Consider the following 26253-nt stretch of genomic DNA (forward strand, 5'->3'; position numbering starts at 1 on the left):
TCCATATAGTGGCTGAATGACACAGTGTAGAGGTGTTGGCAGCATGAGGAGACCATATAGTGGCTGAATGACACAGCCAGGAGCTGGCAGCAACATGAGTAGACACTAGAGCTTCACAATCCCTAAGATTAAAAGATGAATTTTGAAATTTAAATTGAATATTTATTTTAGGTAGTGGTACCATAAAAAATGTTTAGGTCCAGGCCCAGGCCCATAAGCATCAGTAAAACATATATTGGCTGAATGACACAGCCTAGAGGTGGCTGAAGCATGAGGAGACCATATAGTGTCCGAATGGCACAGCCTGGAGTTGCCAGCAGCATGAGGAGACACTAGGGCTTCACAATCCCTAAGATTAAAAGACAAATTTTGAAATTTAAATTGAAGATTTAGGGTAGCTAGTGCTACCGTAAAAAATGTTTAGGCCCAGACCCAGGAGCATCAGTAAACCATATATTGGCTGAATGACACATCCTGGAGTTGGCTGAAGCATGATGAGACCATATAGTGTCTGACTGGCACAGCCTGGAGATGGCAGCAGCATGAGTAGACACCAGGGCTTCACAATCCCTAAGAATAAAAGGCGAATTTTGAAATGTAAATTGAAGATTTAGGTAAGCTAGTGCTACCATAAAAAAAAAACTGTAGGCCCATACCCAGGCCCAGCAGCATCAGAAAACCATATATTTGCTGAATGACACAGCCTGGAGTTGGCTGAAGCATAAGTAGACCATATAGTGTCTGAATGGCAAAGCCTGGAGTTGGCAGCAGCATGAGTAGACACCATGGCTTCACAATCCCTAAGAATAAAAGATCAATTTTGAAATTTAAATTGAAGATTTTGGGTAGCTAGTGATACCATAAACATTTTTTAGTCCCAGACCCAGGCCCAGCAGCATCAGCAAACGATATATTGGCTGAATGGCACAGCCTGGAGTTGGCAGCAGCATTAGGAGACACTAATGCTTCACAATCCCTAAGATTAAAAGACAAATTTTGAAATTTAAATTGAAGATTTAGGGTAGCTAGTGTTACCATAAAGCATGTTTAGGCCCAGACCCAGCAGCATCAGTAAACCGTATATTGGCTGAATGACACAGCCTGGATTTGGCTGAAGCATGAGGAGACCATTAAAATTTAAGAATTTTAACCCCTTGGGGACCAAGCCCATTTTGACCCAAAGGAGCAGAGCATTTTTTGCAGTTCGGACCACTGTCACTTTAAGCATTCAAAACTCTGGGATGTTTGTACAGTGGTCCCTCAACATACGATGGCAATTCATTCCAAAAGACCCATCGTTTGTCGAATCCATCGTATGTTAAGGGATTCGTGCAATGTAAAGTATAGGAAGTTATACTCACCTGTCCCTGCCGCTCCGGACCGCGTCCTCACCGCTCCCGATGCTGTCCCAGGGGCTCCCGATGCTGTCCCGCTGCACCGGTGTCTTCTTCGAGATCCTCCGGCTTCTTCCGCATCTTCTGCAGGGTCCAGGCATCGCTTTCTGGTGACGTTATTACGCTGCTGCGCCAGCACGGCGTGCGTAGCGACGTAATAACGACGCTGGAAAACGAGGCCCGGACCCTGGAGAAGATACAGAAGACGCCGGAGGATTGCGAAGTGGATCCGGAGCAGCGAGGACAGGTAAGCGAACCTGTCCGGGATGCTTAAACTGCTATCCGACAGCAGCTTAAGCATTTTGCGCTGTCTGTTAGCAGTTAATGCGATTGCCCCGACATATAAAAGCATCGTATGTCGATGCTGACATCGACATGCGATGGCCTCTGAGAGGCCATCGTATGTCGATTTGATCATATGTCGGGACCATCGCATGTCGGGGGGTTACTGTACTTATGAATTTGATTCAGAGTTAGTTTTTTCGTGACATATTCTACTTTATGTTAGGGGTAAATTTTCGTCGATACTTGCATAATTTCTTGGTGAAAAATTCCAAAATGTCATGAAAAATTTGAAAAGTTTGCATTTTTATAACTTTGAAGCTCTCTGCTTGTAAGGGAAATAGACATTATAAATAAATTATATATTGATTCCCATATACAATATGTCTACTATATATTTATGTCATAAAGTTGACATGTTTTTACTTTTGGGAGACATCAGAGGGCTTCAAAGTTCAGCAGCAATTTTCCAATTTTTCACAACATTTTCAAAATCGGAATTTTTCAGGGACCAATTCAGTTTTGAAGTGGATTTGAAGTGCCTTCACATTAGAAATAACCCATAAATGACCCATTATAAAAACTGCACCCCTCAACGTATTCAACATGGCATTCAGAAAGTTTGTTAACCCTTTAGGTGTTTAACAGGAATAGCAGCAAAGTGTAGGCGAAAATTCTAAATCTTCATTTTTTACACTAACATGTTCTTGTAGACCCATATTTTTTATTTTTACAAGGGGTTAAAGGAAAAAAAGCCCCCCAAAATATGTAACCCAATTTCTCTTGAGTAAGGAAATACCTCATATGTGGATGTAACATGCTTTGTGGGCGCACTAGAGGGCTCAGAAGGGAAGGAGCGACAATGGGATTTTGGAGAGCGAATTTTGCTGAAATGTTTTTTGTGGGGCATGTCATATTTAGGAATCCCCTATGGTGCCAGAACTGCAAAAAAAACAAAAAAAAACATGGTATACTATTTGGGAAACTACACCCTTTAAGAAACGTAACAAGTGGTACAGTGAGCCTTAACACCCCACAGGTGTTTGCCAAATTTTCTATAAATTTGGACTTGAAAATGAAACATTTTTTTTTTTTTTCACTCAAATGCTGATGTTACTCCAAATCTTTCATTTTCACAAGGGTTAATAGGTGAAAAGGTCTCCCAAAATTTTAAACACCATTTCTCTCAAGTAAGGAAATACCTCATATGTGGATGTAAAGTGATCTGTGGGTTCACTAGAGGGCTCAGAAGGAAAGGAGCGATATTGGGCTTTTGGAAAGCAAATTTTGCTGGAATGGTTTTTGTGGGGCATGTCTCATTTAGGAAGCCCTCATGGTGCCAGAACAGCAATAAACACCCTGCATAGTATAGTCAGTCACCTGTGGGGTGTTTAGTCTCACTATACCCCTTGTTATGTTCTGTGAGGGGTGTAGTTTCCAAAATGGGGTCACATGTGGGTATTCATTTATTTTTTGTTAATGTCAGAACCAGGGCTGCCATCAGAAATTTTGGGGCCCCTTATGCAAGTCATGGCCTGGGCCCCAACCCCCGTGGCCTACGCCCCCACCCCCATGGCCTACCTGCTATCATTGTCTATGAAAAAAATATTTTAAAACACAGGACAAGAAAAACAAGAGCCCTTTAGTTTAAAGGAGAACTCCGGGATGTAACAACTTATCCCCTATCCTAAGGATAGGGGATAAGTGTTTGATCGCAGGGGGTTCGACCGCTGGGGCCCCTCGTGATCTCCTGAACGGCACCCCGGCTCCCTGCATGAAACAAGCATTTTCGATCACAGCATGAAGCTACGGCCGACACGCCCCCTCCATGCAGTTCTATGGCAGAGCCGGAGATTGCCGAAACCAGCTCTCCGTCTCTCCCATAAAGCTGCATGGAGGGGGGTGTCAGCTGCAGATTCGTGCTGTGATTGAAAATGCTTGTTTCATGCAGGGAGCTGGGGCGCCATTCGGGAGATCGCGAGGGGCCCCAGCCGTCGGACCCCCGCAATCTAACACTTATCCACTGTCCTTAGGATAGGGGATAAGTTGTTACATCCCATAGTTCTCCTTTAATAAGGAAGAAAGAAAGAATATTACCATCATACTGTTACTGACCAAGCCTGTATACTGAACTATATTACCAATAGTAAAAGTATTCGAGGAATACTAATGCCATACATATTACCATCATACTGTCACTGACCGAGCCTGTATACTGACCAATATTACCAATAGTAACAGTATTCAAGGAGGAATACTAATGCCATACATATTACCATCAGGCTAGGTTTTCACTTGCTTTTTTTTGTACACCTAAAAAAACGCCAGCAAAAACGCCAGAAAAACTGACACAGGTTTTTCCTGAGTTTTGGCAGTTTCTCTGGCGTTTTTTCTGGCGTTTTCCCTGATGTGTGGAAGCAGCCAATTTTGTCCCCTGTTGCAGTTTTCTCACTTCCTTCTGGGTACCACTCTGTGGGTCGGATGCTGAGCGCCCGGTCCACAGAGTGTAAGGAGATGAGGAGGGATGTACAGCATCACTGCTCACCTCCCCGGCTGTATAGCATACAGGGGGGCATAGAGTACCCGGGTATACTATACAGGAGCCGGGACTCCGGCCACCAGACTGGCAGGACTCCCTGCTCTTATAGCACCTTTGGGCGGTATACAGAATATACAGCTATATATAGATAGCTGTATATAGTGTATTCAGAACAGGTGGTTCACTTACCTCCCTCGTTTCTGTCCCTGCCGGTCCGTGTAGCTCCGCCCCTAGTGATGACATCATTAGGGGCGGAGCTACAGACATATTCAGGCTAGTGTGAAGCTCTGTTCACATTGTCCGATTTGGATAATGGGAACAGACCCTTCTGCCAGTGTCTACCCAGACAGGGAGACTCCAGCTGTTGCTAAACTACAACTCCCAGCACACCCAGACAGCCAAAGGCTGTCTGGGCATGCTGGGAGTTGTAGTTTTGCACCAATTGGAGGCTCACTGTTTAGGTAGACATTGCATTATGGGCGCTCTCCCCTGCAGAGAGTGCAAAAATGTCCTAACCTATTTTTTTGGTGTTTTTTTTTCTTCTTGTTTCAGATCCGTGTATGCAGAGGATTACGACGGATTCGATGGATTACGACGGATGAACTTTATTTTTTTAATTTTAATAAAATGGTTAACAAGGGCTGTGGGGGAGTGTTTTTTAAAATAAAATATTTTTTCCAATGTGTTGTGTCTTTTTTTACTTGAATATTAAGGCTTAGTTATGGAGGCTGTCTAATAGACGGAATCCATGACTAAGCCGGGGCTTAGTGTTAGCCCCAAAAACAGCTAGCGCTAACCCCCAATTATTACCCTGGTACCCACCGCCACAGGGGTGCCAAGAAGAGCCAGTACCAACAGGCCCGGAGCGTCAAAAATGGTGCTCCTTGGCCTAGGCGGTAACAGGCTGGCGTTATTTAGGCTGGGGAGGGCCAGTAACAATGGTCCTCGCCCACCCTGGTAAAGTCAGGCTGTTGCTGCTTTGTTGGTATCGTGCTGATACTGAATATACAGGGAACCCAATGCGTTTTTTTTTTCATAAATAAAAAAAATTAAAAATAAAAAAGCAAAGGGTTCCCCCTATTTTCAGTATCAGCCAGATACCAACCAAGCAGCAACAGCTTGACGTTACCAGGGTGGGCGAGGACCATTGTTACTGGCCCTCCCCAGCCTAAATAACGCCAGCCTGTTACCGCCTAGGCCAAGGAGCGCCATTTTTGATGCTCCGGGCATGTTGGTACCGGCTCTGTGGCGGTGGGTACCAGGGTAATAATTGGGGGTTAGCGCTAGCTGTTTTTGGGGCTAGCGCTAAGCCCTGACTTAGTAATGGATTCTGTCTATAAGCCAGCCTCCATAACTAAGCCTCAATATTCAATAAAAAAGAAAACACAACACATTGGAAAAATTATTTTATTTTAAAAAACACTCCCCCACAGCTCTCGTTAACCATTTTATTAAAATATAAAAAAAATCCTGTTCATCCGTGGTAATCCGCTGTATACACGGATCTGAAACGAAAAGAAAGAAAAAAACACAAAAAAGGTTAGGACATTTTTTGTGCTCCCTGCAGGTGAGAGCGCCCATAATGCAATGTCTACCTAAACAGTGAGCCTCCAATTGGTGGAAAACTACAACTCCCAGCATGCCCAGACAGCCTTTGGCTGTCTGGGCATGCTGGGAGTTGTAGTTTAGCAACAGCTGGAGTCTCCATGTCTGGGTAGACACTGGCAGAAGGGTCTGTTCACATTATCCAATACGGACAATGTTAACAGAGCCTTATACCCTTGCCAGCCTGGATTGCGTCTGTAACTCCACCCCTAATGATGTCATCACTAGGGGGCGGAGCTACACAGACCCGTGGGGACTGGACTGAGGTAAGGGGACTTCTCCATCTTCTGTATACACTATATACAGCTATCTATAGATAGCTGTATATAGTGTATACCGCCCAAAGGGTTAACCTACACTGTCCAGCAGTGTAAGTTAACTCTTTCCTTGATGGGCTGGTGCATAGCGCACAGCTCAGCAAGGGGTTAAGTGAGCCAGCAATGTGTATACTGTATACACATTGCAGGGTCACTGTAAGTTCTTGCTGGGCAGTATGTATACGATGTATATCTACTGCTCAGGATCAGCTGATCTCCCGGCTCTGTAGCCTTAAGAACAGCTGATCCCGACAGTCACTTTGATCGCAGCGGGTGTCAGGAGAAGTGACATCCCTGGGATCTGTCCCTTACTCCAGGTACTAATACTCCCAACATGGAGCACACTCTGCTCCATGCTGGGAGCTGTAGTACCTGCATTAATAGACAGATGGCAGCGAGTGTCACTCCTCCTGACACCCGTTGCGATCCTCCAGTATAATGTATAGATGCAGCGGCCGATGGTCCCCTGCACTGCCGTATATATACACATATTCCTATTTCCCACAGAGTTGTGATTGGCTGGAACCATCTGACCAATCACAGCTCTGTGGGAAATATGAATATGTGTGTATATGCGGCAGTGCAGGGGACCATAGAAGAGCGGCCGTCCGCATCCATACATCATACAGGAGGATTGCAACGGGCCCCAGCGATCTTTCAATTAGTACAGGTAACTACTACTCCTATCATGGAACAGTGTGTTCCATGCTGGGAGTAGTAGTATTACCTAAAAAATGTAAAAAAAAGTGAAACATACACACACACTACATTTTTATTATTGTCGGCTACATTTTTAGTGCCCTACCCGCACACATAAATTTTGTTATAGAAAGATACATTTTGTTAGATACAATTTTTTCCATCACTACTGTATCTTTTTTATTATTATTTTTTAATGGTACCCTACTAAATTTTAATAAAAAATGATATCTCCAACACTTTTTTGGATCGCTAAAGTCCAAAAGAGAATAAAAACCGCCTGAAAAAACGCCAAATTTGAAACCCACATGACGTTTTACTTGGCGTTTTTTCACTCCCATAGACTTCTATGGGAGAAAAACGCCAAGATTTTCCCGAAAAAACGCCAAAGTCTCGACAAGAGGTCGTTTTTTTAAAAACTGCCAAGGAGCCCAAAAACCCCAAAAGAATAAAAAAAAAACCGCCAAACTGAAAAACGCCAAGTGGATTTGGCATTTTGCCGTTTACTATTGACTTGCAGCTAACATCTGGCTGCAGCGTTTTTTCACAAAAAAAAACGCCATGCGGCAGAATGGGCGTTTTTATTGGCGTTTTTGTCCAAAAAAACAAACAAGTGGAAACCTAGCCTCATACTGTCACTGACCAAATCCTGTATACTGAGCTCATCATTACCAATAATACCAGTATACAAGTGAGAATAATACTGCCACATCATTACCACTACTATTACCCACCTGCTCCCTACCCTAGGTGTCCCAAATAATTCCTCCCTTGGTGCCCTGTTGAGTATAAGGGAGTAAGTATGTGTGTTGGGGGGAAAAGGTAGAGTGATTGGGTGGTGGTGATGGGTAGGTAATTTCCCCACTCCTATCATATAGTGGCCCCAGTAGGTAGGTAGGGAATTCCACCTATAAAGTAGATGCCCCCATTAGGTCGGTAATGCCCTATTAGGTAGGAAATATGTAATGCCCTCAGTATGTAGGTAGTAGGTTATGCCCCCAGTGGGTAGGTGGTAGGTGATGCCCAAAGGTAGGCTGTAAGTAATGACCCAAATGGGTAGACAGTAGGTAATGCCCCAGTAGGTATTGCCCCAAGGTTGGTTGTGCCCCAAGGTAGGTAATGCGACCAGTAGATAGTACCCCCCCCAGGTAGGTAATGCCTTTAGCAGGTAGTTCCCTCAATAGGTGTCACGCCGAGCGCTCCGGGTCCCGCTGCCTTCCTGGAGCGCTCACGGCGTTCCTCTGGCTGCAGCGCTTCGGTCGGCATTGCTGACCGCGAGAGCTGCTCTCTGGTCCCCGGAGGGAACGCGATCCGAGGCACGGCTCGTGTCCGCCCTCGGATTGCGCCCCGTCTCACTCACCTTTCGCCCCCGTCTGCTTCCTCCCGGCGTGCGCGGCCCCGCTCCCTAGGGCGCGCGCGCGCCGACTTGTTTAAATTTAAAGGGCCAGTGCACCACTAATTGGTGCCTGGCCCAATCACTCCCTAACCTATAAAAACCCACTTCCCCTTCCTCTCCTCGTCGGATCTTGTTGCCTTGTGCCCTCAGAAAGCGTTATAGTGTGTCCCAAGCCTGTGTACCTTGACCTTCTGCTGTTGCCCCTGACTACGAACCTCGCTGCCTGCCCTGACCTTCTGCTACGTCTGACCTCGTCTCTGTCTAGTCCTTGTGTACCGCGCCAGTCTCAGCTGCCAGAGAGGTCGAGTCGCTACTGGGGAACACGACCTGGTATTTACTGCCGCAGCAAGTCCATCCTGCTTTGCGGCGGGCTCTGGTGAACACCAGTAACTTCTTAGAACCGATTCCCCAGTATGGCCCGCGTCATCGCCTCTCTAGTACAGGGGATCCACCTCCAGTGTCTTCACCAGCCGCTAGTCCGGATCCTGACAGTAGATCCGGCCATGAATCCCGCTGAGGTACCGCTGCCAAGCCTCGCTGATCTCACCTCCGTGGTTGCCCAGCAGTCCCAGCAAATTGCTCAACAAGGACAACAGCTGTCGCAGTTGACCGCCATGATTCAACAGCTCCTGCCTCCACAGCCTCAACCGCCAGCTCCAGCATCTCCTCCTCTCCGAGCTGCTGCTTCTTCTGCTAGAGTCCGCCTGTCTCTCCCAGATAAGTTTGACGTGGATTCTAAAAATTGCCGGGGATTCCTGTCCCAATGCTCCCTGCACTTGGAGGTGTTGTCAGACCAATTCCCTACTGAACGGTCTAAGGTGGCGTTCGTCGTCAGTCTATTTTCCGGGAAGGCCTTGGCCTGGGCCACGCCGCTTTGGGACCGCAACGATCCTGCCACTACCTCAGTCCAGTCCTTCTTTTCTGAAGTCCGCAGTGTCTTTGAGGAACCTGCCCGTGCCTCATCCGCAGAAACTGCTTTACTGAACCTTGTCCAAGGAGACTCTACCGTGGGCGAATACACCATACAATTCCGGACTTTGGCCGCTGAGTTGGCCTGGAACAATGAAGCTCTCTGCGCGACCTTTAAAAAAGGTTTATCCAGCCATATCAAGGATTGTCTGGCCGCACGAGAGTACCCTCCTCCCTGACTGAACTAATCCACCAGGCTACCCGCATTGATATGCGCTACATTGAGAGACGTCAGGAGCTCCGCCAGGAGAAAGATCTCGTTCGCACCAGGCGATACCCGCGCCTGGCTCCTCTCTTCCAGCATCCTTTGCAGCCTGTTACTGTGCCTCCCGCTGAGGAGGCCATGCAAGTGGACCGGTCTCGCCTGACCCAGCAAGAGAGGACTCGCCGGAGGAACGAGAACTTATGCCTATACTGTGCGAGCTCTGAACATTTCCTAAAGGACTGTCCCATTCATCCTCAGCGTCAGGGAAACGCTCTCACCTAGTGATCGTGGGAGAGGCGTCACTGGGTGTAAATTCTTCCTCTCCACGCCTGACTATTCCAGTGCGGATTTCTCCAGCTGTTAAAGCCTCCTTCTCTGCGGAGGCATTCTTGGACTCTGGTTCAACAGGAAATTTCATAAAAGCCTCCTTCATCAGCCAGTTTAACATCCCTGTTGTCCGTCTAGTCAAGCCCTTCTACATTTCCTCAGTTAACGGAGAACACCTGAATTCTACCGTGCGTTACCGCACGGCCCCCGTACGCATGACCGTGGGGGTTCTCCATCAAGAAAGGATTGAGTTCTTTGTCCTGCCTAATTGCACCTCAGACATCCTTCTTGGCTTACCCTGGCTCCAGCGGCACTCTCCTACCCTCGACTGGACCACGGGGGACATAAAATCCTGGGGTTCTTCCTGCCACTCACGCTGCCTTCAGTCGCTTCCCACCAGCCAAGTCTCTGTTTCTTCTCCTTTGCTCGGCCTTCCAAAGGCCTATCAAGACTTTTCTGACGTCTTTTGCAAAAAACAGGCAGAGGTCTTACCACCACATAGGCCCTACGACTGCCCTATTGACTTGCTCCCTGGGACCACGCCGCTCCGTGGCAGGATTTACCCTCTCTCCGCTCCGGAGACGGAGGCCATAATGGAATATATTCAGGAGAATCTCAAAAAAGGTTTCATCAGGAAGTCTTCTTCTCCTGCTGGAGCAGGATTTTTCTTTGTTGCCAAGAAGGATGGGTCTCTACGCCCTTGTATTGACTACCGCGGGCTCAATAAGATCACTATAAAGAACCGCTACCCTCTGCCACTCATCTCGGAACTCTTTGACCGGCTGCGCGGAGCAAAGATTTTTACCAAGCTTGACCTCAGGGGCGCGTACAATCTCATCAGAACTCGTGAAGGAGATGAGTGGAAAACTGCCTTTAACACTAGAGATAGTCACTTCGAATACCTGGTCATGCCATTCGGTCTTTGCAACGCCCCCGCAGTCTTCCAAGACTTTGTCAATGAGATCTTCCGGGACTTGTTGTATACTTGCGTGGTGGTCTATCTCGATGACTTTCTAATCTTCTCCAACCTAGAGGAACACCGCCTCCATGTTCGCCAAGTGCTCCAGCGCCTCCGAGTTAACCATCTCTACGCCAAAATTGAGAAATGCCTCTTTGAATGTACCTGTCTTCCTTTCCTAGGATATCTGGTCTCAGGACAGGGCCTTCAAATGGACCCCGATAAGCTCTCTGCAGTCTTGGATTGGCCACGCCCCTCTGGACTTCGCTCTATCCAGCGCTTCCTCGGATTCGCTAATTACTACCGTCAGTTTATCCCCCACTTCTCCACTATCGTGGCTCCCATTGGGGCTCTGACCAAGAAAGATGCAAATCCGAGATCCTGGCCTTCCCAAGCAGAAGAAGCTTTTACTCGCCTTAAGGCCGCCTTCGCCTGCGCACCAGTCTTGACTAGGCCTGATCCACTGAAGCCATTCTTCCTCGAGGTGGATGCCTCATCAGTTGGAGCCGGGGCGGTTCTTCTTCAGAAAAATGCTAAAGGAAAAAAACGTCACTTACGGTTTTTTCTCTAAAACATTTTCCCCTCCTGAAAAAAATAACGCTATTGGTGGCCTTCCCTTGAAAAAGATGTGACTGACTTCGTACGCTCCTGTACTGTCTGCGCACGTGATAAAATTCCTCGCCAAAGGCCCGCGGGTCTTCTTCTTCCTCTGCCAGTTCCCGAACAGCCTTGGTCACACATAGCGATGGACTTCGTCACTGACCTTCCTGTATCCCATGGCAACACTGTCATCTGGGTGGTCGTTGATCGATTCTCCAAAATGGCCCATTTCGTTCCACTCCCTGGCCTCCCTTCTGCGCCACAATTGGCGAAGCATTTTTTTTTGCACATTTTTCGTCTCCACGGACTGCCTACACATATCGTCTCCGATAGAGGCGTTCAATTCGTCTCAAATTTCTGGAGAGCACTCTGCACCCAATTAAAGATTAAATTTAATTTTTCCTCCGCCTACCACCGCAATCTAATGGACAAGGGGAGAGAGTAAACCAAATCCTTGGTGACTACCTGCGACATTTTGTCTTCTCCCGCCAAGATGATTGGGTTGACCTGTTACCCTGTGCCGAATTCTCGTACAATTTCAAAGACTCTGAGTCATCCGCCAAGTCTCCATTCTTTGTGGTGTATGGCCGTCACCCACTTCCCCCCCTCCCTATCCCCACTTCGTCTGGAGTCCCTGCCGTAGATGATTTGACCCGGAACTTTTCCTCTATTTGGAAGGAGACTCAAAAGTTGCTCTCGCTGGCCTCCTCTCGTATGAAGAAACATGCGGACAAGAAGAGAAGAATTCCTCCTGTCTTTGCCCCTGGTGACAAAGTGTGGCTCTCTGCCAAATATATTCGGTTCCGTGTCTTTAGCTACAAGCTGGGTCCACGTTACCTCGGGCCATTTAGGGTCAAAAGTCAAATCAACCCTGTCTCTTGCAAGCTTCATCTTCCTCCTTCTCTTCGTATTCCTAACTCCTTTCATGTTTCCCTTCTCAAGCCTCTCATTCTTAACAGCTTTTCTCCCAAGGTCACCGTTCCTGCTCCTGTCTCGGGCTCCTCTGACGTCTTCTCGGTTAAAGAGATTCTCGCTTCAAAGTTTGTCAGAGGTAAAAAAAAAATTCTTGTTGATTGGGAGAATTGTGGCCCCGAGGAGAGGTCTTGGGAGCCAGAGGACAATATTCTAGACAAAGAACTCATCTACAGATTTCTCGGTTCCAAGAAGAGGGGGAGACCCAAGGGGGGGAAGGGGGGGGTACTGTCACGCCGAGCGCTCCGGGTCCCGCTGCCTTCCCGGAGCGCTCACGGCGTTCCTCTGGCTGCAGCGCTCCGGTCGGCATTGCTGACCGCGAGCGCTGCTCTCTGGTCCCCGGAGGGAACGCGATCCGAGGCACGAGCGTGTCCGCCCTCGGATTGCGCCCCGTCTCACTCACCTCTCGCCCCCGTCTGCTTCCTCCCGGCACGCGCGGCCCCACTCCCTAGGGCGCGCACGCGCCGACTTGCTTAAATTTAAAGGGCCAGTGCACCACTAATTGGTGCCTGGCCCAATCACTCCCTAACCTAAAAAAAAACCACTTCCCCTTCCTCTCCTCGCCGGATCTTGTTGCCTTGTGCCCTGAGAAAGCGTTATAGTGTGTCCCAAGCCTGTGTACCTTGACCTTCTGCTGTTGCCCCTGACTACGAACCTCGCTGCCTGCCCTGACCTTCTGCTACCTCTGACCTCGCCTCTGTCTAGTCCTTGTGTACTGCGCCAGTCTCAGCTGCCAGAGAGGTCGAGTCGCTACTGGGGAACACGACCTGGTATTTACTGCCACAGCAAGTCCATCCTGCTTTGCGGCGGGCTCTGGTGAACACCAGTAACTGCTTAGAACCGATTCCCCAGTACGGCCCGCGTCATCGCCTCTCTGGTACAGGGGATCCACCTCCAGTGTCTTCACCAGACGCTAGTCCAGATCCTGACAATAAGTAGTGCCCTAGGTATGTAATTCCCCCAGTAGATAGTGTCCCTAGGTAGATCATGCCTCCAGATAGATCAGTCTGGTGTAGAACTCCCAGCATGCCTGGACAGCCAAAGTCATGGGAGTTGTAGGCCCCCTGGTCAGGAAACACTGAGATATAACATAGATATAGACAGATAGATAGATAGACATGAGATAGATAGATATAAATAGATGATAGATAGATAGATAGATAGATAGATAGATAGATAGATAGATAGATAGATGATAGATAGATATGAGATAGATAGATTGATAGATTGATAGATTGATAGATAGATAGATAGAAATTAGATAGATATGAGATAGATATGAGATAGATGGAAAAAATAGACATGAGATAGATAGATATGAGATAGATGATAGATGGATGATAGATAGATAGAGAAGACATAGATATGATATAGATAGATAGAAATGAGATAGATAGATAGATGATAGAATGATGATAGATAGATAGATAGAGATGAGATAGATAGATGATAGATAGGTATGAGATAGATAGATAGGAGATAGATAGATATGAGATAGATGCATATGAGATAGATAGATATGAGATAGATAGATAGATAGATACATATGAGATAGATACATATGAGATAGGTAGATAGATATGAGATAGGTAGATATGAGATAGATAGATATGATATAGACAGATATGAGATAGATTTGAGATAGATAGATGATAGATAGATAGATAGATAGATAGATAGATAGATAGATAGGAGATAGATGGATAATTAGATATTTGATAGATAGATAGATAGATATGAGATAGATAGATATGAGATAGATAGATATGAGATAGATAGATAGATATAAGATAGATAGATAGATAGATAAATATGAGATAGATAGATATGAGATAGCTAGATAGATATGAGATAGGTAGATATGAGATAGATAGATAGATAGATATGATATAGACGGATATGAGATAGATAGTTATGAGATAGATAGATGATAGATAGATAGATAGATAGATAGATGGATAGATAGATAGATAAATCCAAAGAAGCAGCAGCACACAAGGTATACGGTGCAAAAAAGTTTGTGGTTTTATTGCATCAGTGCAAACAGAGCAACGTTTCTGCGACCTCCTCGTCGCCTTTCTCAAGCTCAACTAAGTGACCCCTCAGTGCAGTTTAAATACATTCAGTAATTACAACAATTGTTAACATGAGTGTGAGTATAGGGCATGACATAGTATACAACAGTGTGTCATACATTAGTGATTCAGTGGTGGTGACGATAATTCCTCATTAGTGATTCCTCCCAGTGCAGGTGGATGTGGGCGGATACTTGAGATCTACGTCATTTAAGTATGTAATGTATATACTGTATGTACATTATGCATATAGTATATAATGTATGTACATTGGGGGACATGTATCATTGCATTTAGACCATTTTTCACGTCTACAAATTTTGCGCAATTGCGCTTTTTTTGTATAGAGCTGCGTTTTTTTTTGGTGGACAGTTTTCTAAAGTTGTCACCAGTTTGGTCTACCGTACACCACCTAATCCAGTGGACTGGTATTTATCAATTGCGCAAAAAAAAAAGTAGATGTTTTTTTTTGCGCAATTGCGCTTTTTTGCAAGAAAAGTAGTCTAAACCTAAGAGTGCTAGCAAGGACTCGTAGAAAATGGCAGACAGTGGAAGATGCAGGTGGGGGATGCAGGAGCCGTCTCTCAGCACTGCAGTACTACAACTACTCCCATCATGGGACAGAATCTGTCCCATAATGGGAGTAGTTGTAGTACCGGAGCGCTGAGAGACGCACATCCCCTGTCTGCGGGACTCTATTGTGACTGTTAGGACTACTACTCCCATCATGGACAGACTCTGTCCATGATGGGAGTTGTAGTCCTGGGGCTGAAGGACAGATCGCAGCAGGTCATTCTCCAGAGACCCGCTGCGATCTGCATTTATTAACTTAAAAAGCCGGCGGTATATGCGGCTCCACTGCGCTGCCGCCGGCTCCTGTATACAGATGTCATGATTCATAATCCCCGCCTCCGGGAGAGGGGAGCTCTGATTGGTGGAAAGCTATTCACCACTATTAGCCAATCAGAGCTCCTGTCTTCTGGCGGGGATTATGAATTGTGACAGGTCTATACAGGGGAGCGAGTGGAGCCGCTTCTACAGTATATAATTGTTATGTGTACTGTACCCTCCCAGACTAATACTGACCCCTTCTACAGTGAGCGCTGGGACCGCTGTGTGATTGACAGGTCCCCAGCGCAAGTGTCCGGCCCCACTGACCTTGTTATAAATCTTTATGATACACACTGCCCGTCCTCCTCTTCATTCCTCTGATACCGGAGACGAGCGGCTTCTGCTTTCAGTGAGAGCGCCCCCTGCCGTTGTCTGACCCCAGCCCTGTGCAGTGTGGAGGCCGGGAGGGGGCGCTCTGTCTATAGACTATGATACAGAAGTCCCTCGTATGAGAAGAATGAAGAGGAGGACGGGCAGTGTGTATCATAAAGATTTACAACATGCAAAGGTCAGTGGGGCCGGACACTTGCGCTGGGGACCTGTCAATCATACAGCGGTCCCAGCGCTCACTATAGAAGGGGTCAGTATTAGTCTGGGGGGGGGGGTACAGTACACATAACAATTATATACAGTACTGTAGAAGCGGCTCCACTCGCTCCCCTGTATAGACCTGTCACAATTCATAATCCCCACCAGAAGACAGGAGCTGTAATTGGTGTATAGTGGTGAATAGCTTTCCACCAATCAGAGCTCCCCTCTCCCGGCGGCGGGGATTATGAATCGTGACATCTGTATACAGGAGGAGGGGGGAGGGGAGTGCAGTGTTGCCGCTGGCTTTTTAAGTTAATAAATGCAGATCGCAGCGGGTCTCTGGAGAATGACCTGCTGCGATCTGTCCTTCAGCCCGAGGACTACAACTCCCATCATGGACAGAGTATGTCCATGATGGGAGTAGTAGTCCTAACAGTCACAATACAGTTTTGCAGCTGGGGGATGTGTAAGAGCCATCCCTCAGCACTGCGGTACTACAACTACTCCCATCATGGGACACAAAATTTCCCATGATGGGAGTAGTAGTCCAAGGGCAGACTGACGGATCTCAGGGGTCTCACTCTTGAGACCCCTTGCAACTTCTCCGCCCCTGCCCCCTAGTGATGACATCATTAGGGGGCGGAGCTTCACAGTCCAGGCCTGAAGCCAGGGTGGTAAGTATGGCTCTGTTCTCATTATGCGTTTTGCATAATGGGAACAGAGCCTTTTTGGCAGTGTGTTCCCAAACAGGGAGACTCCAGCTGTTGTTTACCTACAGCCCCCATGATGGGAGTTGTAGTTTAGCAACAATTGGAGGCTCCCTCTTTAGGAACACACTGCATTATGTGTGCTCTACCCAGGGGAAAGCGCCAAAAATGTACTGACCCATTTTTCGTGTTTTTATTTTCTTGTAATTTCAGATAAGTGAATGCAGAGGACTACCTGAGATTCGGTGGAGTGTGACGATGACTAGCATTTTTTTAATGTCAAGAAAAGGGTTAACGAGGGCTGTGGGGGAGTGTTTTTTTAAATACATTTTTTATTTCATGTGTCGTGTTTTTTATAATTGAAATTTCAGGCTTAGTAGTGGAAGCTGTCTTGTAGACGGAATCTATTACTAAGCTGGGCTTAGCGTTAGCCCCGAAAACAGCTAGCGCTAACCCCCAATTATTACCCGGTACTCACCGCCACAGGGGTGCCGGGAAGAGCCGTTACCAACAGGCCCGGAGCATCAAAAATAGCGCTCCTTGGCCTAGGCGGTAACAGGCTGGGGTTATTTAGGCTGGGGAGGGCCAGTAACAATGGTCCTCGCACATCCTGGTAATGTCAGGCTGTTGCTGATTGGTTGGTGTCTGATTGACACTGAAAATATGGGGAAGCCTATGTGTTGTTTTTTTTTTGTAATAAAAAAAAGTGTGTGGTTCCCCATATTTTCAGTGTCAGTCAGATACCAACCAATCAGCAACAGCCTGACGTTACCAGGGTGGGCGAGGACCATTGTTACTGGCTCTCCCCAACCTAAATAACCCCAGCCAGGAGCGCTATTTTTGACACTCCAGGCCTGTTGGTACTGGCTCTTCCCGGCAACCCTGTGGCGGTGGGTAACGGAGTAATAATTGGGGGTTAGCGCTAGCTGTTTTTTTGGCTAACGCTAAGCCCCACACAACCCTCATTAAACCTTTTATTGACATTAAAAAAAAGCTGGTCATCATCGCAATACACTGAATCTGACGTAGTCCTCCCCATTCACGTATCTGAAATAAGAAAAAAAAAAGGTTAGGACATCATTTGCGATCTCACCTGGGGAGTGCGCCCATACTGCAGTGTGTAACAGGGAGCCTCCAATTGTTCTTTTCTGCCTACTGTATCCTGTATATACAGTCATCTATAGATGGCTGTATATACAGGAGAGCGCACAAAGATTTCACTCAGAGCTGCAGTGTGGGTTAACTCTTTCCTTGCTGGGCTCCTGTATAGTATACATGGATACACTATGCCCCCTGTATACTATACAGCGGGCGGAGGTGAGTAGTGATGCTCTGCACCCTGTATATGTATATGCTATACATCACTCCTTACCTCCTTACACTCCGTGGGGCGGGCGCTCTGCATCCTGTATATGTATATACTATACATCACTCCTCACCTCCTTACACTCCGTGGGGCGGGCGCTCTGCATCCTGTATATGTATATACTGTACATCACTCCTCACCTCCTTACACTCCGTGGGGCGGGCGCTCTGCATCCTGTATATGTATATACTATACATCACTCCTTACCTCCTTACACTCCGTGGGGCGGGCGCTCTACATCCGACCCATGGAGTAGTACCTGCAGTGAAAAAAATGCACACAGGGTACAAAAATGTTTGTTTCCGCACACCAGCAAAAATGCAAGAAAAAACACAAGGCGGAGATTAATCAAAACCTATGTAGAGGAAGAGCGCTGCAGTTGCCCATAGCAACCTATCAGATTGCTCCTTTCATTTTTGTAAAGAAGCAATCTGATTGGTTGCCATGGGCATCTGCACTACTCTTCCTCTGTACAGTTTTTGATAAATCTCCCCCAAGAAAAATTACCAAAATGCAGGAAAAGCTGGGACCGTTTTTCAGGCGTTTTTGCTGGTGGACAAAAAAAAACCTCAGTGGAATCCTGAAAAACAATAGAACAAAAGCCGAGCGTCCAGGAAACCCCACTATTCCTGTGAGGTGTAGAACAGGTCTACAAATAGAACTTTGTGGAGATTTAGACCATTGCACGAAATTTATCATGGGGCTTGCACAAGTTTGATAAATTTGGAGAAATTGCTCCAAATTTAGACCAACCAAAATGATCTACAAAAAACGTCTACCAACAACAACATTGATACATCTCCCCCATTATGTATATACTTAAATGACGTAGATCTCAAGTATCCGCCCACATCCACCTGCACTGGGAGGAATCACTAATGAGGAATTATCGTCACCACCACTGAATCACTAATGTATGACGCACTGTTGTATACTATGTCGTGCCCTATACTCACACTCATGTTAACAATTGTTGTAATTACTGAATGTATTTAAACTGCACTGAGGGGTCACTTAGTTGAGCTTGAGAAAGGCGACGAGGAGGTCGCAGAAACGTTGCTCTGTTTGCACTGATGCAATAAAACCACAAACTTTTTTGCACCGTATACCTTGTGTGCTGCTGCTTCTTTGGATTTATCTATTGGGATCCCGAACCAAGGCTCCTACACAGCGTGCACCAGTTACCTGAAGTACTATTTGGTTGTGCTGCTCTCCTGGGATATTTAGATAGATAGATATGCTTGATAAAGATTGTGCAGACAGTCGAAACGTTGCTTGCCACATATGAGAAAATAAACCGCATTTGATTTCTTCACCTGACTGGAGAGCTGTGGGGCGATTTATTTGGTTATTACAACTGCTGCCAGTGACCTGGGCTGTGACTGGGCCCGCTTGTACCCACATCATCCTGACACTGCTGGAGTGCTGCTCCACTTTTCTACTATTATTCATAGATAGATAGATAGATAGATAGATAGATAGATAGATAGATAGATATGAGATAGATACATAGGCGTGCGCAGCCTATTGCATTAGGGTGTGCAACCTAAAGCACAAACTCACGCTGCGCGCGTGCATATATATATATATATATATATATGTGTATATATATGCACACAGTTAGTATAGTTCCCCCACATTAGGTGCAGTATAAGTCCCGCCACATTAGGTGAAGTATAGTTCCCCCACAATAGGTGCAGTATAGTTCCCCCTCATTAGGTGCAGTACAGTCCCCCCACATTAGGTGCAGTACAGTTCCCGCACATTAGGTGCAGTATAGTTCCCCCACATTAGGTTGGCAGTATACGTCCCCGCACATTAGGTTGGCAGTACAGTTCCCCCACATTAGGTTTGCAATACAGTTCCCCCACATTAGGTTGGCAGTACAATTCCCCCACATTAGGTTGGCAGTACAGTTCCCCCACATTAGGTGCCACCTAATGTGGGGGAACTGTACTGCACCTAATGTGGGGGAACTGTACTGCACCTAATGAAGGGGAACTGTACTGCACCTAATGAGGGGGAACTGTACTGCACCTAATGTGGGGGAACTGTACTGCACCTAATGTGGGGGAACTGTACTGCACCAGTACAGTTCCCCTACATTAAGTGCAGTACAGTTCCCCCACATTATGTGCAGTACAGTTCCCCCACATTATGTGCAGAACAGTTCCCCTACATTAGGTGCAGTATAGTTCCCCACATTAGGTGCAGTATAGTTCCCCCACATTAAGTGCAGTATAGTTCCCCACATTAGGTGCAGTATAGTTCCCCACATTAGGTGCAGTATAGTTCCCCCACATTAGGTGCAGTATAGTTCCCCCACATTAGGTTGGCAGTATAGTTCCCCACATTAGGTTGGCAGTATAGTTCCCCACATTAGGTGCAGTATAGTTCCCCCCACATTAGGTGCAGTACAGTTCCCCCACATTAGGTGCAGTACAGTTCCCCCACATTAGGTGCAGTACAGTTCCCCCACATTAGGTGCAGTACTGTTCCCCCACATTAGGCTGGCAGTATAGTTCCCCCACATTAGGTGCAGTATAGTTCCCCACATTAGGTGCAGTATAGTTCCCCCACATTAGGTGCAGTATAGTTCCCCACATTAGGTGCAGTATAGTCCCCCACATTAGGTGCAGTATAGTTCCCCACATTAGGTGCAATATAGTTCTCCCACATTAGGTTGGCAGTATAGTTCCCCACATTAGGTGCAGTATAGTTCCCAAATTAGGTGCAGTATGTTCCCCCACATTAGGTGCGGTATAATTCGCCACATTAGGTGCAGTGTTTGCACGTTGCTCTGTTTGCACTGATGCAATAAAACCACAAACTTTTTTGCACCGTATACCTTGTGTGCTGCTGCTTCTTTGGATTTATCTATTGGGATCCCGAACCAAGGCTCCTACACAGCGTGCACCAGTTACCTGAAGTACTATTTGGTTGTGCTGCTCTCCTGGGATATTTAGATAGATAGATATGCTTGATAAAGATTGTGCAGACAGTCGAAACGTTGCTTGCCACATATGAGAAAATAAACCGCATTTGATTTCTTCACCTGACTGGAGAGCTGTGGGGCGATTTATTTGGTTATTACAACTTCTGCCAGTGACCTGGGCTGTGACTGGGCCCGCTTGTATCCACATCATCCTGACACTGCTGGAGTGCTGCTCCGCTTTTCTACTATTATTCATAGATAGATAGATAGATAGATATGATATAGATACATAGGCGTGCGCAGCCTATTGCATTAGGGTGTGCACCCTAAAGCACAAACTCACGCTGCGCGCGTGCATATATATATATGTATATATATATACGCACACAGTTAGTATAGTTCCCCCACATTAGGTGCAATATAAGTCCCGCCACATTAGGTGCAGTATAGTTCCCCCACATTAGGTGCAGTATAGTTCCCCCTCATTAGGTGCAGTACAGTCCCCCCACATTAGGTGCAGTACAGTTCCCGCACATTAGGTGCAGTATAGTTCCCCCACATTAGGTTGGCAGTATACGTCCCCGCACATTAGGTTGGCAGTACAGTTCCCCCACATTAGGTTTGCAATACAGTTCCCCCACATTAGGTTGGCAGTACAATTCCCCCACATTAGGTTGGCAGTACAGTTCCCCCACATTAGGTGCCACCTAATGTGGGGGAACTGTACTGCACCTAATGTGGGGGAACTGTACTGCACCTAATGAAGGGGAACTGTACTGCACCTAATGAGGGGGAACTGTACTCCACCTAATGTGGGGGAACTGTACTGCACCTAATGTGGGGGAACTGTACTGCACCTAATGTGGGGGAACTGTACTGCACCAGTACAGTTCCCCTACATTAAGTGCAGTACAGTTCCCCCACATTATGTGCAGAACAGTTCCCCCACATTATGTGCAGAACAGTTCCCCTACATTAGGTGCAGTATAGTTCCCCACATTAGGTGCAGTATAGTTCCCCCACATTAAGTGCAGTATAGTTCCCCACATTAGGTGCAGTATAGTTCCCCACATTAGGTGCAGTATAGTTCCCCCACATTAGGTGTAGTATAGTTCCCCCACATTAGGTTGGCAGTATAGTTCCCCACATTAGGTTGGCAGTATAGTTCCCCACATTAGGTGCAGTATAGTTCCCCCCACATTAGGTGCAGTACAGTTCCCCCACATTAGGTGCAGTACAGTTCCCCCACATTAGGTGCAGTACAGTTTCCCCCACATTAGGTGCAGTACAGTTCCCCCACATTAGGTGCAGTACAGTTCCCCCACATTAGGTGCAGTACTGTTCCCCCACATTAGGCTGGCAGTATAGTTCCCCCACATTAGGTGCAGTATAGTTCCCCCACATTAGGTGCAGTATAGTTCCCCACATTAGGTGCAGTATAGTTCCCCCACATTAGGTGCAGTATAGTTCCCCACATTAGGTGCAGTATAGTCCCCCACATTAGGTGCAGTATAGTTCCCCACATTAGGTGCAGTATAGTTCCCCCACATTAGGTTGGCAGTATAGTTCCCCACATTAGGTGCAGTATAGTTCCCAAATTAGGTGCAGTATGTTCCCCCACATTAGGTGCGGTATAATTCGCCACATTAGGTGCAGTACAGTTCCCTTCAAAAGCAAAATAGACATGGAGGCCACCAGCATCTGGGGATGCTACCTTCCTACTGGCAGGAAGAGTGGATTAATTTGAGGGTACTGTCTTCTTACTGGGGGGGTGGGGTTAATTTGGGGGTACTACCATCCTACTGGGGCTGGGGGGAGGGGGTTAATCTGGGGGTACTACCTGCCTACTCGGGGCCCCAGATTAACCCCCTCCCCCCCCCTGTAGGAATGCAGTACCCCCCAGATTAACCCTATCCCCCCACCCTGTTAGAAGGTAGTACCCCCCTGATGACCCCCTCCCCCCCAAGTAGGATGGTAGTACCCCCCAGTTTAACCCCCTCTCCCCCCCTGTAGGAATGCAGTACCCCCCAGATTAACCCCCTCTCCCCCCTGTAGGAATGCAGTACCCCCCAGATTAACCCTATCCCCCCACCCTGTTAGAAGGTAGTACCCCCTGATGACCCCTTCCCCCCCAGTAGGATGGCAGTACCCCCCAGTTTAACCCCCTCTCCCCCCCTGAAGGAATGCAGTACCCCCCAGATTAACCCTATCCCCCCACTCTGTTAGAAGGTAGTACCCCCCTGATGACCCCCCCCAGTAGGATGGTAGTACCCCCCAGTTTAACCCCCTCTCCCCCCCTGTAGGAATGCAGTACCCCCCAGATTAACCCCCTCTCCCCCCCTGTAGGAATGCAGTACCCCCCCAGTTTAACCCCCTCTCCCCCGTGTAGGAATGCAGTACCCCCCAGATTAACCCCCTCCCCCAGACCCAGTAGGCAGGTTGAAATAACATTCACTCACTCAGCGAGGTAATCCTGCGAACCGCGTACCGTCACGTCACGCTCTGGGGCCGGCGTCCTTGAATACAGCGTGACGTCCTGATGGTCATGTGACGGCAGTAACGCGCCGTCACATGACCGGACCAACTGAAGGTGAGCCAGAGCGGGGCGGGGTACAAACAGGAGTAGGAGCTAGTAGCGCTGTGCAGTGCGCCTGACGGACAGGCGCACCGCACAGCGGGGGAGCGGGGGTCTGGGCTGGTGAAGGACGGTCGGTCACAGATGGGGGGTGCTGCGGAGCGTCTTGGTGTCACCCGGGCGCACGCCTATGGATAGATATATAGATAGATATGAGATAGATAGATATGAGATAGATAGATATGAGATAGATAGATAGATAGATAGATATGAGATAGATATATATGAGATAGATAGATATGAGATAGATAGATATGAGATAATAGATAGATAGATAGATAGGAGATAGATAGATAGATATGATATAGACAGATAGATAGATAATAGATAGATGGATAGATAGATACAAAAGTCCAAAAATCACCGTACAGGCTGGTCATAGGATCAATAAAAGCTGGTTTTCTTTAATCCCAAAATAAAGTGCAACATTTCGGCTACAATAGCCTTTATCAAGCATCATGCTTAATAATGTGGTGGCGGAATTGGGATAAAGCCTTGTGGGGGTGTAGGGTAGTTAGGGTGTTGCTGTTCAGGATAGTTAAGGGCGCTGTTAACCCTTGTCACTCGTGACGCCAGGGTGAGGGTTAAATGCTGTATTCTTGATAGGCCTATTGCCACCCTTCCCAAGAGCAATAGGTGATGCAGAAATAAAGGATTGTCCACAACCACTGTTAACTGAAAACTTGCAGGAACTTTTACTGAAGAATTTCTGTACATGCAGCAATAGTAACAGTCCAGATAAAAGAGTCTCTATGCATATAGCTTGAGCAGCGATTGACAGTTGGTTGGGATCAGATAAGCTCAGTTTAGCTTCTTAGGGATTGTATAGCAGAGATCCGCTGGATTTAAGGGTGCGATTAGGTCCAGTGATCTTGCGGTGAGTAGCGGGGAATTGCTTAGTCTATCCGCTATGTTAAATTCCGAGGCTGAAGGGCTTTGGCCTAGTAAATCATCTTAAAAGCTGCGGAGGTCCTAGCTCTTCCAGAGTCAGCAACCCAAGAGAGGGATCAAGATGGCTCAGGTCCCTTATATGGGCAGGGGCTGGCCATTTTGGATTGGTCCATAACAACTGTCACTCACCGTTACAGTGCATTGTGGGTGAACACGTCATGGGAACCTCCAAAGGTCCTGTAGCAAAACCATAGAGTTCTAATCTAATCACTTGAACTGGTAGGCAATTACATATATACATATATCTATGCTTATATTTATAAGAACTTCTATATAGTAATAGACTAACTGAGGGTGACAAGGGGATAACTACAGAAGAGGGACCCGACGTCCTAGGGATTCTGACTATTGGGACCTCTACAAAGGTAACGTATGAAATACGGTACCGGGACACCATAAACCCCCTTACTTAAAATAAGTCAACCCCGACGTCTGTCCCCTATGGCAGAGGAACTAGGACTAGAACAGGATTATATATATATTTTCTCTATACATCCTGACAAAACCTAAGTAAACATTAAACACATTCACATTCTCTGGATACTCCTACTAGTATCTTGACTAGACAATATGAATCTATCTAGACATTTGGAAGCTATCTAGACAGTGATGAAGCTATCTAACCTTTAATTTCTAGCTCCTTAGACATTTATTTATATAGCTCTCTATAACATTTATGAGGCTAACTAGACATTCATATACAGCTTTCTATAACCTTTAATCCCAAGCTGTCTAAACATTTCTGAAATCTCACCACATTTTTAATTTTTTTTTTTGCCATGATGAGTCACTTGTTAGTACACAGAAGGGTATATTGGCTTGCCCGAGGCTCTCTACCAATAAGGATGGCTACTAGGGTCTATCGGCTACACTCTACTTACCCCTAGAACACAACAGTATAACCTAGCTAGGTTACCTTTAGAAATACGTGTTTAATTCTAAGCTCGCAAGAGCACCTACTGGCCAGGTAGAGCATCTCACACACGCAATAAGGAGAGGAGAAATATGAGTGTATCCAACAGTGGCAGGAATTGGGTATCAATAGGCTACAATTACTAAGTGTTTCTTGAATGTGAGATATACCGTATTTATCGGGGTATACCACGCACCGGCCTATAACACGCACTCTCATTTTACCAAGGATATTTGGGTTAAAAAAAGTTTTTTACCCAAATATCCATGGTAAAATGAGGGTGCGTGTGTGCGCGTGTATACCCCGATATACCCCCAGGAAAGGCAGGGGGAGAGAGGCCGTCGCTGCCCGCTTCTCTCCCCCTGCCTTTCCTGGGGTCTAGAGCACTGCTGTCGGCCCTTTTCACCCCCTGGTTATCGGCGCCGCTGCCCGTTCTGTCCCCCTGACTATCGGTGCCGCTGCCGATAGCCAGGGGGAGAGAAGCGGCGCCGACAGCCAGGGGGAGAGAAGGGGCAGCAGCACCCATTGCCGGCGCCGCTGCCCCGTTGCCTCCCCCCATCCCCGGTGGCATAATTACCTCAGTCGGGTCCGCGCTGCTGCAGGCCTCCGGCTTGCGTCCCCAGCGTCGTTGCTATGCACGGCGTGGCGCACTGACGTCATGCGCCGCGCCGTTCAGCGCATAGCAACGACGTCGGGGACGCACGCCGGAGGCCTGCAGCAGCGCGGACCCGACTCAGGTAATTATGCCACCGGGGATGGGGGGAGGCAACGGGGCAGCGGCGCCGACAATGGGTGCCGCTGCCCCTTCTCCCCCCCTGGGCTGTCGGCGCCGCTTCTCTCCCCCTGGCTATCGGCGCCGGCACCGATAGTCAGGGGGACAGAACGGGCAGCGGCGCCGATAACCAGGGGGTGAGAAGGGCCGACAGCAGCGCTCTAGACCCCAGGAAAGGCAGGGGGAGAGAAGCGGGCAGCGAGGGCCTCTCTCC

The sequence above is a fragment of the Hyla sarda genome, chromosome 9 (genome assembly GCF_029499605.1).
Source record: "Hyla sarda isolate aHylSar1 chromosome 9, aHylSar1.hap1, whole genome shotgun sequence".
In the NCBI taxonomy this organism is placed as follows: Eukaryota; Metazoa; Chordata; class Amphibia; order Anura; family Hylidae; genus Hyla; species Hyla sarda.